This window comes from Lissotriton vulgaris, chromosome 6 (genome assembly GCF_964263255.1).
Source record: "Lissotriton vulgaris chromosome 6, aLisVul1.2, whole genome shotgun sequence".
Taxonomy (NCBI): domain Eukaryota; kingdom Metazoa; phylum Chordata; class Amphibia; order Caudata; family Salamandridae; genus Lissotriton; species Lissotriton vulgaris.
This window is the reverse complement of record NC_141694.1, coordinates 1,235,355,410-1,235,370,540: the sequence shown is the minus strand read 5'-3', so window position 1 is coordinate 1,235,370,540 and position 15,131 is coordinate 1,235,355,410. Positions and strand designations below refer to the sequence as shown.

Sequence of the window (15,131 nt, the reverse complement as noted above, 5' to 3'; positions counted from 1 at the left end):
TGAAACAGATTGCAGTGGGAATGAGACCGCCCAACAAGGAGTCGGTGGTCCCACCCGCCATATTATGATAAGACCCCTATGTAGGCGGTCAGAAACTGCATTTTTGTTATGTGGCCCAAGAAAAGGGCAGCATTACAAGCCGCAATAGAAAAGGGCATTTTGTGCACTCACATCCATGCACCATGTTCCAAGCACCACATGGTGCCTGGAACATGGTGCATGGTCGTGTGGGGTGCCACTACAGGTGCCCCAAACATCACTAAAAAGTGGCCCACAGGGGCCCAGGTTGTGGCCCCCAAAGTCCCTTTCCAACAGCCTGTTAATGGAAAGGCTGTCGGAAAGGGACAACATAATCCAGGCGGCGGTGCCTGCGCAGGCACCGCCTCCATTCAGGATCACAATTCTGACTGCTGCCCCGTCAGGGTCAGTAGATTCTGTCGGAGGCGGCGCTCTGTCCCTAGTCAGTCAAATGTTCAATCGCCTGCATTGTAATGAGGCGGTCGGCCTGAAGGTAGGGTGACCAACTGGCATTGGTGCAAATTCAGGACGGTGAGTGTAAAAATTCAGGACAAAGGGTCAAAATTCAGGACACAAATTCAGGACAGTAGGTCAAAATTCAGGACAAAACTTCAGGACAATTGGATAAGTTTTACAGACTCATCAGAGGTCGCGCAATAGTATATAAGTAAACCTAGCCATATCTAAACATATTCAACCATTTGCGAACCTATCCATCATGTAGCCTTCCATCTATCATTTTACTCATCCATCCCTTCATTCATCCTTTCACTCATCCATCATCCATCCATCCACCCTTTCACCCTATTCATCTGTACACTCATCCATCCTCTCTTCTACCGATCCATCCATTCATTCACTCATCCATCCAGCCATTTACCCTTTCACCCATCCAGCGATCCTTTCACTTACTATCCATCCACCGTCACTCATCCTTCCAACCATCCACCCTTTAACTCATCCATCCTCCCTTTCTCTCTCCATCGACCCTTTCACTTAGCAATCCTCCCTTCCATCCATCCATCCACCCACCCACCCACCCATCTACTCATCCACTCATTAATCCATCCATTGACCTTATCACACATCCATCCTTTCTCTCATCCATTTATCCTTTCACTACACTCATCTATTCATCCTTTTGTCCATCTACCCTCCCTTTCACTTACTCATCCGTCCTTACATCCACCCTTTCGCTCATCTGTCCATCCATTCGCCCTTGCACTTATCCGTTCATCAATCATCTATCATTTCACTCATCCATCCACTCACTCACCATCCACACTTTCACTCATCCAGCCATCATTTTACTGATCCATCCACCCTTTTACCCATCCAGCTACCCTTCCACCCATACATCCAGCTATTTACTTTTTCTCTCTCTAATCCTTCCACTCACTCATCAATCCGGCCATCCTCTCTCATCCATCTATTCAATCTTTCATTCATCCACTCACCCTTTCACTAATTCATCCAGCTATCCACCCATCCCTTCACTTACTCACTCACCCACCTTTTCATATTAATTTTGAGCTAAGCCTTTCTTAGAAGAGGCCCATCAAGAACTTCACCCTCGCTGCTGGAGCCATTCCAGGACTGGGACAGAAGCCACCCAGGGCAGAGACAGGTTCCACCACAGGGGGGGGGACAGGAGCCATCACTGGTGGGGTAATGGGGGACAAGAGCCATCACTGGAGGGGTAACGGGATCCACCAGGGTGGGCACAGGGGTGGGCATGCAGTATTCTAGTATCATCCTGGTCTGTTTGAGGGTGGGGTAGGGCTCCTCATCCCCTCCTTGACAAGACAACGAGAAGACAGGCTCTCTTTCCAAAATGTTAGTTTTGCCATCCTCCACTGTGATGTACAGCACTTACAGGAGATGCTCCAAGAGAACTGATTTAGCTGATTGTCCTCCATACTTTGTTAATCAGTGTTGGTGCGATTGTGCCATTTCTTTACTTTATTACATTATAGGCTGCATGTTTGATGAACCGCTCGCTCTGTGAAGAGAACCAGTGCTGCCTCGGTGTAATCAGGGCCGGTTCTAGGATGTTTGGGGCCCTGGCAGAAAGGGAATGTGTGAGGCGGCGGCCCCTCTCAATTGCAGAGACGCATTCAGGGCTGTTTGCATCTGAATAGATGCCCCTGCTCCGAAGCTGCCGCCCCTCCCTCTGTCACCTTCGCACCTCTTAACAGCTCATCAAGGGCTGGAGGTGTGAGGATTGCCATCCCGCTGTGCCTCTCCAATGCTGCGGGGTATCTGAGCTTTGGAACAGCCTCGGAGTTAAGCAGGGAGGTGGGTGGAAGCTGTGCCCGGTTAAAATTACGGACAAATGGCGTCCGTTAAAGGACCCTTCACGGACAACGGACAGACGGGCGAAATTACGGACTGTCCGTGAAATTTACGGACGGTTGGTCACCCTAAAGGGCTGTCTATCGCTGGGACCGCCACCGACGGCCTGTCGTTGCAGTCTCACCGGAATTAGAATGATGCCCTAAGTGTTTTCAATGGGGAGGTACTGTCCAGTACTGAGTACTTTAATTTACATCCTTTTAGAAGATCTTGCCTGCTTACGAACAGCAGCAATTATGAGGCGGTGGAAAAGACGGACAGACGACTGGGGCATGTTCAGGCAGACTCGACACACTTTTATAAAGCATGCACGACTATCGAGCGACAATCGCTTATAGGCTTCTTCCAGACAGACCACTCTGCCTCCTACACCATTGCGAAGGTGCAAAATACACACATGATTACATGGGACTATTTCCATGCGTTCATAAGACAGATACGACTCATTTGTCTCACTTTCCTTGCAAGCCACATGAGTAAAAAAAAAAAAAATACACATCCGTTCTAACTGGGCATCGGTCCAGGACTCCCAGCTACTAACCAAATCAAACCGGAGTAATGAAAAACAGCTGGCCTCTGAAAATACGCTGCAGAGAAGCTTTTAACTCGGGTTTGGAAGATCCGCAAACCTTTACCCAAAGAGGAAGATAAAGAATGCCCACAATTCAGTGCGTTAAACCAAAGACCGGGACAAGGAAGGGGCTTGTGTTGTTATGAATTAATGTCTGTGTGGTGAGCAGAAAAAAACGCCTCGCCACAAAGAACGGCATTCTTAAGAAGAATGGAACAGCGATATCGGGCACGAAGCCATGGTGTCCTTAAAGACCGCAGTTTGGGAGGCGAACGACTGTAATGCCTAAGCGGAAATTCACCTTGCAGTCCGATGAACAAACACTGACGCCCATTCAAGAAGACTCGCATGACGAGAGAAAGGGGGGCGGCATACAAAGCAGGCACTTCCAGGTGCGAACCGATCACTTCCAGGTGCGCGGGAAAAAAATGTCCGCCTGAAGATGAAATTCCCCCTCATGGATAAGCCAATCCTTATTAGGAACAAATTCCAGGGTCTCCGAAAGCTGAAACATGCGGCCGCATGGCAAACCTCACATGAATAAACACAGGGCCAGCAGGAGCAGAGTCGGGAAATGCTGCCAAGAAAGTGCTTCATTCATATCTCGCTTTAGAATGAGCACTTCAATAGCTGTGTACAGCAAAGCTCTCCAGAAAGATTGCCATTTGTAGCTATAGCTCTATATCCAGTTCGTACTGACTAACACCTATGTTAGGTGCGCTTAATATTCTTCCTTCTCCGTTGGTTAAGGTAGTGAGTATTTCGGGTACTGCGCTTCATAAATAAATATAAACAAACATACCAACAGTGTTCGCTACCATCATATAGTAATAAGGGGCATAAGAACATAAAGGAATTGACAAGTTATAGCATTACAAAATAGTAAACTATGATCCATGCCAGTGTCTATTAGAAGGCCAAAAAACAGTTGTGTACCATTGACAAAATACAGGTATAACGCCCTCTTTTCTGGCTACTGCCACCTCAATAGCTACTGCAGCCTTCTAGCCAGGCAACTGCTGAGGGCTGTACCAGTTGGTTGTTGAAGGCCCTGAACCAGAGTTAAAGGCCTGAGCTGATTCGAGGGCCTATTATGAGGAAGAGGGCCTTTAACAACCGGTATAGCCAGAGGCAGAGGGGCTATAAGGCTAGTGGAACACATCCCACCTGCTTAGGTTTGAATGTTCTAAATAAAAAAAATTTAAAAAGGAGAGAAACAAAGACAAACATTGGACTGTTGGAGCTCCAGGTTTGTACCAGCCGCCATAAGCCCGGAGCCACTTTACTGTCTTAAATGGAGCTTTCAACATTCTAATGTTCTAATATAGGTTCTCAGAATTCAGCCATCATAACCTGCTATAGAGTCCCCAGCTACGAATTGTGCTTTAGGAAATAATGTTTTTACACTTTATTGTTAAAAAAAATCTAACACTTCTGTTACGAGGGATATAAATGTTTGTACAGAAGACCTAAATGACTCCCCTGCTTTTAGCTGGATATTTCATGGACCTGAACCTTCTCATGGGACCTTGTGTTTATCAATAATTGGTTATGCTCAAAGTCCTGTTCCCTCCCAGATGTCATATCGGATCACCATCTTCTAAACTATCACTTCACTGATGAGCCACTTGGGAGGAGAGCACCAACTACTGTTATTCTATCTCAAAAGTGTAACCGTAAGGTACTCAATTAATTAACAGATGTTTGCACATGGCTTGGTGTGACAAAGATTGTGATGGGGCATTTCCCTTAAAAGTAGTGGAAATTTCCAAAGTTAAACAGAGTCTGCTGCCTATGTGTAAGAGGGATTATTCTCAAAGATACCCAACTGAAAAAGGTGCGAAAGAGCATGCTCAAAGTAAATTGAGAAAATCCATCTGGGTAAAACATACATGGCATCCTGAACAGATAGTAAGTTACTGAGGCAAACAGGAGTAAACAAGTCTGTGTAATATACATGCCCTATCAACGGCAATTGACAAAGCAGGTGACAATATCCTGAAGGACAAGCTCCACATAATGGCAACATCTCTGACAAACCTCTGCAAAGATTTAGAACTTTCTTGACTGGCTGACTTAAAAAATAGGACCTCCAACTTATTTGATACCAATTCTGGAGTACCAAAAAGCTTTTCATTGTCCCCTCCTCTTAAGATTTATCTGGAACACATTCTCCAAGTTATTTTTGAAACTGGGCTTAGATGTCATTCCTATGCTAATGGAAACCAGATGTACATCTCACAGATGGTAGAAATGATCAACAATAGGAGTTAGCAGGTGGTCTAGTATGAGTGGAGGTATGACTGGAAGCATTGGCTAACATTAAATATCAGTAAGGCGGGGATATTAATTTCAGCTCCCAAAAAACGATTTAATCCCCATTGCCTTATTTCTTTTTTTTAAGGAAGCCTGTGGAAGTGTGGAGCAGGGAATGGAATCCAAGGTTTCCTTAAGCAAACTTAAGCTCTCTTAATTTTTGTCACTGTCCACTGCATATTCAAGAATAATCTGACAACCCTGATTAGTAAATAACAGGAGGCCTAGAATGCTTCTAAAAGGTAAACGGAGTGTGGTGTAAATTAGACCACAACTCATCCTTCCAACAGTCATTACAATAGCTACTGCTGAGAGGAAGGCTAGTCTTCAAGTTCGGTTGTAGAGACACAAACTGATATACGGCAAAAGTTTTTGATAAGGAAGCACAGACACCACAGGCCATCTAAAAGCATGTGCTGCTGTGATGTAACTCTGAGGGAAGAAGATATATTTGGAACGTGCACAATCAGAAAAGGAAACTTCAGAACACAGGCTTCCCTTTTGTGGAACAGGCCACCATTGGCTAGGAGGATGGAACTCAGAGGACATTTTAGACATATTATCACCAACTATTTATTTGATTTGTTCCAATTGTGTTATTCGACAGGCCATCTGCCTACACTCCCATCTTGGCTAACGGCCAATTCACATTCACACACTTGTTCAAGAATCCTTGTGATTCAAAACAGTTGCTAGAAAAAGGTATGGTACGGACATAAGGAAAATAATCCATACATCTCCAAGCAAAAGGTCGAAAGCATGACACCTAGATATTATAGGAAAAAAAATACTTTTGCGGTTTGTGAATGTAAGTGAAAAGCCTTTGAACGACAAGAATGCCAGTACAAATCTCTGCTGTGAAAATCCTGTTAATGGCCTTACAACAACAACAGAAGCAACTAAACTAGGAAGAAGCTTTGTCAGTAAGATGGGGGAGGGGGGGGGGGGGGGGGGGGAGTAAGAACTTCAGATTTTCCGAACAATAACTCTGGCATACCTCAGGTTTCTGGAGACATCACAGAAATCGTCATTAATATAACAGGTCAGGAAATTAAAGTGTGGAAACCTAAACACATACTAAAATTAGAGCAGATCACTTGAAAGGCATATAACTGGGACTCCTAGACGTTTGTTTGACAACAGCATGTGCCAGTTGCATTGCTCTTCTATTTGGCATAATTGTTACACAAAGTGCTGCTTTACTGCGCACTGTTTAGATTCCAGACCAAGTCTGTTTTAGTATCAGATATTTTTTTGTGGAAAGAAAAAATTTACACATAACCCAATCCTCAATATAAGTGAAATCCCTTCCACGGCTCTTTGAGCACTTTAGCACTTGGAATATTCTTCATACTTGGTGATAGATCCAGCCATCTTCTAGACTAAGATCTCATGCAGGAATTTCTACGGTTCTGGATCAAATGATCACTGCATGTACCGGAGTTAACTGTAGTGTGATGCAACACAATTCAATTGATTTGTAACTCACAGTAAGCTAGTGATATGTAGCACGATTCAGTAAGAGCAATTTTGAGAAGCTTCGGAGATAGTCATCAAGTGAGGGTCTGTATCTAAAAGTGATCTCAGCTCAGTCAGAACCATGTGATAGTCTGTCTTAACATCAAACACCAAACAGAAATACTTATGTAGGAAAACCCAGGTTCCTGCTTTAACTCTTACAAGAAAAGACAACTTAACACTGAGGAGTACTCTTATAGAACAAGCTCTGCAATGGTCTGGAAATGGGCAACAGGCCTAATGATGACCATTTTCCACCTGCAACGAGCCACACCGACATTTATCACATGGAGACACCTTTACTTGCAAAAGAAGTGCAAAGAGGTGACAAGCAAGCAAAATCAATAGGAACAAATGTGTGAACGGGAGTGGAAAAGAAAAAAAGAAGAGGGCAATGCCATCGTAACATCCCCCACTTTTAAAAATGTGCTCATCCATCTAAGGCAAATTAGGAAAACCACAGCTGGGGAGAAAGACAATTTACAGGAAACATTACTAAAACAAGTAAAAAAATTAGGTAATAATTTAGAGGTTTGTCCACTTTTCCCAAAAAAAACTATATTGCTCCCGAGCCGTAAACAAATATATAATACATTTTCAGCTATCAGAGCAGATTTCTTGCAAATGACTGAGCGCCTCTGTTTAGCTACACTATATTTGAACTTCAAATAGGACAAATGCTTAAATATCAAAGGCATCTGAGTCTACCTTTTGCATTCCAGGCACTTTGCAGAAAATAAAGAATGATTTTAATGGCATGATGGTCAAGGCAAACTGAGAATCTACACCAAGAAAATTTGTATTAAAAAAAAATTCACCTCCATTTGCGTAGCGAATCTCCTAACAAATACATGCTAGGTCAACTTATGGCTTGGATCAAGGTAGAGGCCCACTGGATATTCTGAATGCATCATAGTTGGGTGACAAATGAGGTTAATTTGCCCTTTGGACATCTTTCTTCCAATTCCTCATAAGGGCTGCAGGTCTAAGTCTGAGGGCATGTCCAGAAAGACCAAAGAGAAGGAGAGGTCCATTGCCTAAGGCCAATCACAGTAAGCTTTTCCACAACTCACTTCCTAGCCTGAATTTACCGAAAGTTGATGAGTGCGTCACATTCACCTTTATGTGGTTATAGTCAATCTCTATTCCTGTACATAAGATCCACAGCTAGTCTAGAGCAATTTAGCTGTAGAAGAACTTTTGGCCCATATTGTTCTGAGGAACTGAAGAGACCAGACACAGTAATGGGGTTAACAAGGATATATAACCACAATGCACCTAAGGTCAGACAACCACAAGAATTATGTTGAATCATTCTCCGGTTTTCTTGGCGGTGTGCTCTTTGTATCCACTTCACAGAATCTGCAGAGAGCAGGCTCCATAATCTAATTCCAGAAGCTGCCCACGGAAATTGTCTGCATGGTTTACAACATCGGTCCATCTCTTTAAACTGATTCCCAAGCGGAGTAAAAATTGAAACAATTCTGCACCAGCATGCCGTGGATAGGGAGAGTGAAAATAATTTTAAATAGACTTGCAAAATTAAATCCCTTTAGTCTGTTAAACTGGCCTGCATTAGTCACAAAGCTCTGTACTCGAATTCCCTAACATTTCTCGCACAAAACCTTGTGATATCCGGAGGAGCCCTAAACTCCCGATCTGCCAAAGACCTGCTGCTGCAACAAGCATGCTTCCGGAAGAACAAAAAGCTACAATCGGGCCTTCTCTGGGGCCGCACCAAGAATCTGGAACGCTCTCCCACTCTCCATCAGAAGACTTACGCCCTTGGCACACTTTAAAAAGGACACAAAACGTTCTTTTTTTTTTTTTTATTACATTTTTGAAAACCTTTATTTGTGTAGATGGTTGCATACAAATACGGGCCTACAACCCAGAGGCCGGCCACAGAACAAACTGGAAAGCACCAATGTCAATAAAAAGTACGGAGTGGTTACGCAATACTACACAATGCTGCGAGTCCATAATGCTAACTGAGTGCAATCCCCCGGCACAGGATCACAGAAGGTTAATTTTATATTAAAGAATAAAGGATCGGTTGTATAATAAGCGTCCTGGTGCGCATGGCGGGGAACAGAACCAACAACATTATAATAGGGAATCCATAGATCTATCATCAGAATAGTCCAAAGCGTTCAAGCCATAGATGCCCTTGCAATTCTTCTTCAGTCAGTGTCCACCCGCAACCTCATGTGCCCAAAGACAAGCAGAACATCACTCTCATGAAAATCAAATTAGCAGTGAGACGGATAAAGTTGCAATCATTATACAGCCCAACTCGGAGAGTAAAAGAAAACGAAAATACCAGAAAAAAGGGAAAGGGGACTCCACGTTACCGTACCCGCCCCACGGCGATAATGGCGATCAACAATCCAGACAGCAAACATTCTTAGGGGCGGGGCGGCTAAGTCAGGATAAGCAGAACCTGAAAGTACCATATTATATAGGAATACCCAAACCTCCCCCCCCAGGCACTCACCCCGCGGGAATCACGCACAGTCATGGAGACCCAAGAAAAGGACACAAAAGAGCCATAGAAACAAGTAACTATCTAATAGACCCCAATCCACCCGCCCCACCCTGCACCCCTGCAGAAGGCTATGGCCTACCCCTCCCAGCAGCGTGCCTGTCGCCCTAAACATGAACCTGAAATATAGAATGAGATAATATAGGGAATGAGAAGAAAACAGATAAAAAGGGAAAAAGGAAAGCCAGGGGGGAGGATACCATGTAATCAGGCGCACGGCCCCCACCCCCGCCCGTACAAACAATTAGTGCAGCCCAAAACGAAACTGGCATGTTTTTCAGGTAGCCATACATAGTAAGGATTCGACAAATTATCTCAATTTGGGGCAGTCCATAACTCCGTGCACCGAACAGCAGTCCTCCGGATTAAAAACCCGGGCTCACCCCAGTCCTTTCTTAGCTAACGCCACGATGTATGTCGAAGTAGCGGGCACAAAACAAAGCGGAGAGAAAAGGCCGTGGAGCAGCCGCTGAACGGCCAATGGAAGCAACCCATAAGATCTCCTCCGCCGACGGTAATGCAAAAGCTGTTTACGGCAGTCATGTACATCAGTGTCAATGATCCCCAGCAAATCTTCCCGCAGGCGAACCAAGACATCGCTACCCCCACTAAAAAGCGGGAAACAAACAGCCACCACCTCGGGCCCATCAGCATCTCTGAGGGACGGCCCGGGAGCAATGGCGGTTACCACATTGTCTTGCACACAAGAATCCCGGGCCAAGGTCACTTGTCAAATCTTCAGCGCTCGTAGGACATCGCCAATCGTGGGTTCACGCTCCCCAGTGCAGGCCCCATCACAGAACAGAGGTGCAGCATCGACATCCCGGGGCGTTCCACAGCACACGGCATCAGTCGCCATTTAGCGATTACCGCGCCGTCTTTTTGGAACCAACTCCTGGGGCGGGCTCACAAGCAGGGCCCCAACGGGGTCCCCCTCAAGCATCCAAACAGCAACCTCGATGCAAAAATGAAGGCCACAAAAAGAGGGGGACCCGCCGGCGCCACCGCTACGCTGGAGCCACTCCACCACCGAGCGATGAAATTCAGAATGGCAGGGCAACAAGGGGGGGAGCCACCAACACGGCGTCCCCCACACACAACTTGCCGCACCTCACCTCTGGACCACCGGACGGTAGTCCCAGGCGCGTTCAGTTGCCTCCGGCTTTTTCGCACAACGGCCTCCTCCGGCCGGTCTCCATTCTCCACCCGAGGCCGCCACCGACACCGTCTCGCCGGCTACTCGCTGAAGGCAAGGCCCCGGTCTCCACACCACGGAGGCCGCACTTCCTGGGAGGACGCCGCTGCGGACCCACTGAACGCCGGAGCCACCAAGATGGGTGGTAAGTATCAGCAGACCTTCATCTATAAAATGTTATCGTTTTTGGGCAGGATGGGCGGCAGGATAGATGAATTTGGGCAGGGAGGCCGGTGGAGCCGAGCTACCGTGCGGCCATCACGATGTCGAGCTTGGCTCCTCCCCCCACACAAAACTTTCTTAATGGGAAAATACCTCATCTAATGAATACTTTTCAATCACCTCATCGACTTGTTCCACAATCCACCTCTGCATTATCCACTGCCTCCACGGATCCAGGAGCTGAGACTGCGTGTATATTATACCTACCTCCTTTAATTTTTAACTGCTTTAATTTTTATCCCACATGCAGCTTGGACTTTAGAGCGCGTGCTCCTCCCGTACAATGTATCTCTAGCTCTCCCAATGTAATCCCGCCCATCCTTACGCATTGTATTCCTCCCCCTCAATACTGTAAAGCTCTCGGATACCCTCACAGGTCTGGTTTGCGCTCTCTAAAACTATAAAATAAATACATAAATAAATTCACCATCATATCAATCTTTTGAACAGGGCTGTCATTGGAATGGGACAACAAAGATCCTTGGGTCGTTTGAATGGGATGTTAAAATTCTCTACATGAAGCAGACAGTGACCACTAGCATAGGAAAGAAGACACTAAAGAAGAATCTGTATTGCCTTTATGGCACTCGTCTTCAACTTGGCCATGTCCACAATTATACACAATTGCCTTCTAAAATGAGTAAACAAATTAAAAGCTATATTCATTTTTCACGCTGGGACCACCAACTGAATTCCTCAGCTATAAATAACCACGAAAGCAGTCATACGTTGCTGCATTTCAGATGGCCACATTTTATGATTTCTAGACTGAAACAAATAAAGCCTCCTTCCAGGGAGGGAAAACGCTTATTGTCATTCCTCTTTAAAGACACCTTTCAGTTCTTCTATTTTGCCCTTTCAAACAGAAAGCCACATCATATGTCCAACAGAGAGCAAATACTCTTAACTGGAGAAAACAGGATTTCAAAGTAGCATAAAGAACAATGAGCAGGTAGGACTATGACGTGAGTCAGGCATATTTGCTCCTGAAGATTATTTAAATGTACAGGGGAGCCAGTGTTATCTCATCAATTGAACAAAATAGGTAGAATAATCTCCAGTTATATCCTGGAAAGGATTCACGAATTTGTCAAACATAAGGACAAAAACAAATGAGGGTTCGAAAGTGTTTCTAGATATCAACTGAAAAGTGTTTTATCTTGCGTTTTATTTGTGTTCACATTGGACTGTTACAGAACTCTGCTGCCTATCTGACAGTGTGAAAAAGCAACACAATTATGGGTAAGTAAAGGGTGTGCAGAGAGGAGCCCATCGTCAAAGGAGCCCTTTGAGACAAAATACACTGACTAGATGTGATGAAGAGGACTCCGTCAACATAGGACTGTGACCGGAATAGAAAGCACACCAAACTTTGACAAAACATTTTACATTATGCAACACATTTATATCACACTAAGATTCACCCAAAATATCAAGTACAAATGTTGCAATCAAAAGCCATATCACGTGGTTCAAAAGTCACCAATTTAGGATGGAATTTGCAGATGAAACTCTTGGGATCAATATTAGAAAACAACAAGTTGGAACACTAATGAGTCACCTATCACGTGTCGAAACAGACAAAAGGTCAAAGCTGACTTTAATAAGAGTGTTGTCAGTGATTTCAAGGCTGAAGTTGAGTACCCAAAAAAGATGACGGCTAGAACGTGATGTAAAATAGCAAGAAATTAAGGTGCTTGGATCCTCATGAGCATACTGAACACAATTAATAATAAAACGGGGAAGTCAAATGTTATCACCCAGAGCCCAAACACCTCTCCTCTGATGTCAAGCAATCACTCTTTTAATTTGGAGTCCATGGATTCACGGCTCTAAAAGTCTTCACATTTTTAGGTGACGAAGTAGAAAATATAGTATTGGTCTTGCAAGTCATTATCAGCCACCTTGCTTGAGAAAAGGCAGCATAATATGGAGAGTCTTCTCCACTGAAAGTTACATGCAGAGAGCAAAAGCCAAAAAAACAAGGAAGATCATAGTTAAGTAGTAGAATATATATATATATATATGTAAAACTAAAGGAGTAGACAAGGAACTGTCTCTCAACGGAAACAAAAAAACTTGAATATAGGGAAAACAAAAACTGTAAAAACAAGCACTGGCGTTGCCAATAGGTCTTGCAGTAGGAAAGTTTGAGCTATTGGTATTGTAAATGACACTTTTTTAATTTATGTGTTGGTTTTGAAAATAGCAAAATTAATAGCTTTGTCAGTTACAATGTCAATAGTTTTAACTTTCGCAAATGTGACACCTATAGCATTTGTAATGCAATGTGTGTTGTATTTACGTGACTTAGATGTATTGATATTACAAATAACAATGGCTTTTAATTTTGTAAATAATTAATACTTAAATGAGTTATTGTAATTTATAATGGCAATAGCTTAAACGTTTGTAAATAAATTTTGTGAAGATTATGTTGTGTATTTTATTGTGACGAAAAAACAAGAACATTGCATTTGCACCTACACACACATATGTGTTGTAGCGCTGAGTGGTGTGAGGGTGTGAGGGGGTGTGAGGGTGAGTGGGTGTGTGAGGGTGAGTGAGGGGGTGTGAGGGTGAGTGTGTGAGGGTGAGGGGGTGAGGGTGTGAGGCTGAGTGAGGGTGAGAGGGTTGTGAGGGGGGTGAGGATGAGGGGGTGAGTGAGGGTGTGAGGGTGAGGGGGTGTTGGGTGGGTGAGGGTGTGACGGTTAAAAACAATCGTCTAGAGAGAGAGGGGTGTAGAGAGAGAGGGGTGTAGAGAAAGGGGGTGTAGAGAGAGAGGTGTAGAGAGAGAGGGTGTAGAGAGAGAGGGTGTAGAGAGAGAGGGTGTAGAGAGAGAGGGGTGTAGAGAGAGGGGTGTAGAGAGAGGGGTGTAGAAAGAGAGGGGTAGAAAGAGAGGGGTAGAAAGAGAGGGGTAGAAAGAGAGGGGTAGAAAGAGAGGGGTGTAGAGAGAGGGTTGTAGAGAGAGGGGTATAGAGAGAGTTAAGGAGGTCCTTTATCTAAGATGACTTATTCATTACACTTCCTTAATTCACCAAGAAATAGTGAGAATATATCTTCACATTACCATACATTGAAAACGTCTTAAAGTGTGTGCTTGCAACAAAGTGTAAACCGATCAGTGGCCTGTTCGGTCACACTACAGATTTTACATTTATTCTCCTTGCCTGCGACCAGAGGATGCCAAAGACAGTGTTTGATAAAGCTTTGCAGTGATCTGCTGGACAACAAGCTCTGGCATTGCGCAGAGGGGGGCGGGGGAGCGGATTCCGGATCAAAAGCAGCTGGGGTGTTGTCTGTAAACAACAAGCTCTCTGCATTGCGTGGCGGGGGGCGGGGAAGCAGATTCCTTTGAAGTGTGAGTGCAGAGAGAGGCTCACAGGCTTCCAAATGGACCAGCAAGTAACAAGAGAAGTTGTGCAACAAAAGTTTCTAAGAACACCTTCAATTTCCACAGCTAAGAAACAGACGTCAGGTTGAAAGTCCACGCCTGGTTGTGACTGCAGGCTGGTAGGCTTATCATTTCAACGAGCCTGAAATGTTGAGAGGTAGCGCCTGGGGTACACCAGAGAAGTTTTGATGACTCACAGGTTAAATAATTAGCTGCATATGTCAAGAAAGCACTTAACTAGTCTGTTCCAACAAAAACAAAAAACTAGTTGCGCTTTCCATGATGCTCTACCTTCCTTTCCCAGATCACTTAAAATTAGTCGTCCCTGCCCTCCTGAAGGCTTAGCACAGCTCCCTGCAGCGCCCAGTGCAGCATGTCTGGTGGCAACTACGTGGAACGCCGGCTCTCTAAACCGCTGTCACGCTCGGTGTGTGCGGTGGGTCGTGGCAGTGGCATCACGGGGGTCTGAGCCAGTGTAGCCCAGGTATGTGCCGCTGGCACGCGCTGCACCTATCGCTCTGCTCGTCTCTAGGAGGAGCGGGGCATGCACAGACCCAAACCCCAGTGCTCTGTTCCCTCGCTGGCTCTGCTGGGGGGGACGTGATATGTGCAGATGTGGGTATGAAAAGGTGGCATTGGCCACTCGGCCACGGTGTCTACTTGCCATGGGATTTACCGAGCTACCTTGTGACATTTCTGGTGTTATATAGGTGTGGGAGTGGGGGTGGGGGTGGTAATTGGGGCGCGGGGGAGGTTGCTGCAGAGTTCCAGGTCCGTAATCCTTGTGTTTTAGCATGTGGGAGGAGGTGAGAGTACCAATGTTGAGGCTACCGCGTCCCCCACACACGCTAATTTTTCCCACGGTTCTGGTGTGTCTCCCCTCAGCTAAGACCATCCCGCAGTTACTTGAGTGGTGAAGCTTGTTTTCCGTGCGTCAGTGAGTGTACCAGAGTACTGGGTAGTGCGGTAGGTGTGTGCGCTGGTACTGGGTGGTATG

The 15,131-nt window shown here is 45.2% G+C and overlaps 1 protein-coding gene across 2 annotated transcripts in view; it reads right to left on the bottom strand.

Annotated features, from left to right (window-relative positions):
- Positions 1-15,131, bottom strand: part of REV3L (REV3 like, DNA directed polymerase zeta catalytic subunit) — a 1,049,196-nt gene that overhangs the window by 872,499 nt on the left and 161,566 nt on the right. The window lies entirely within an intron of this gene.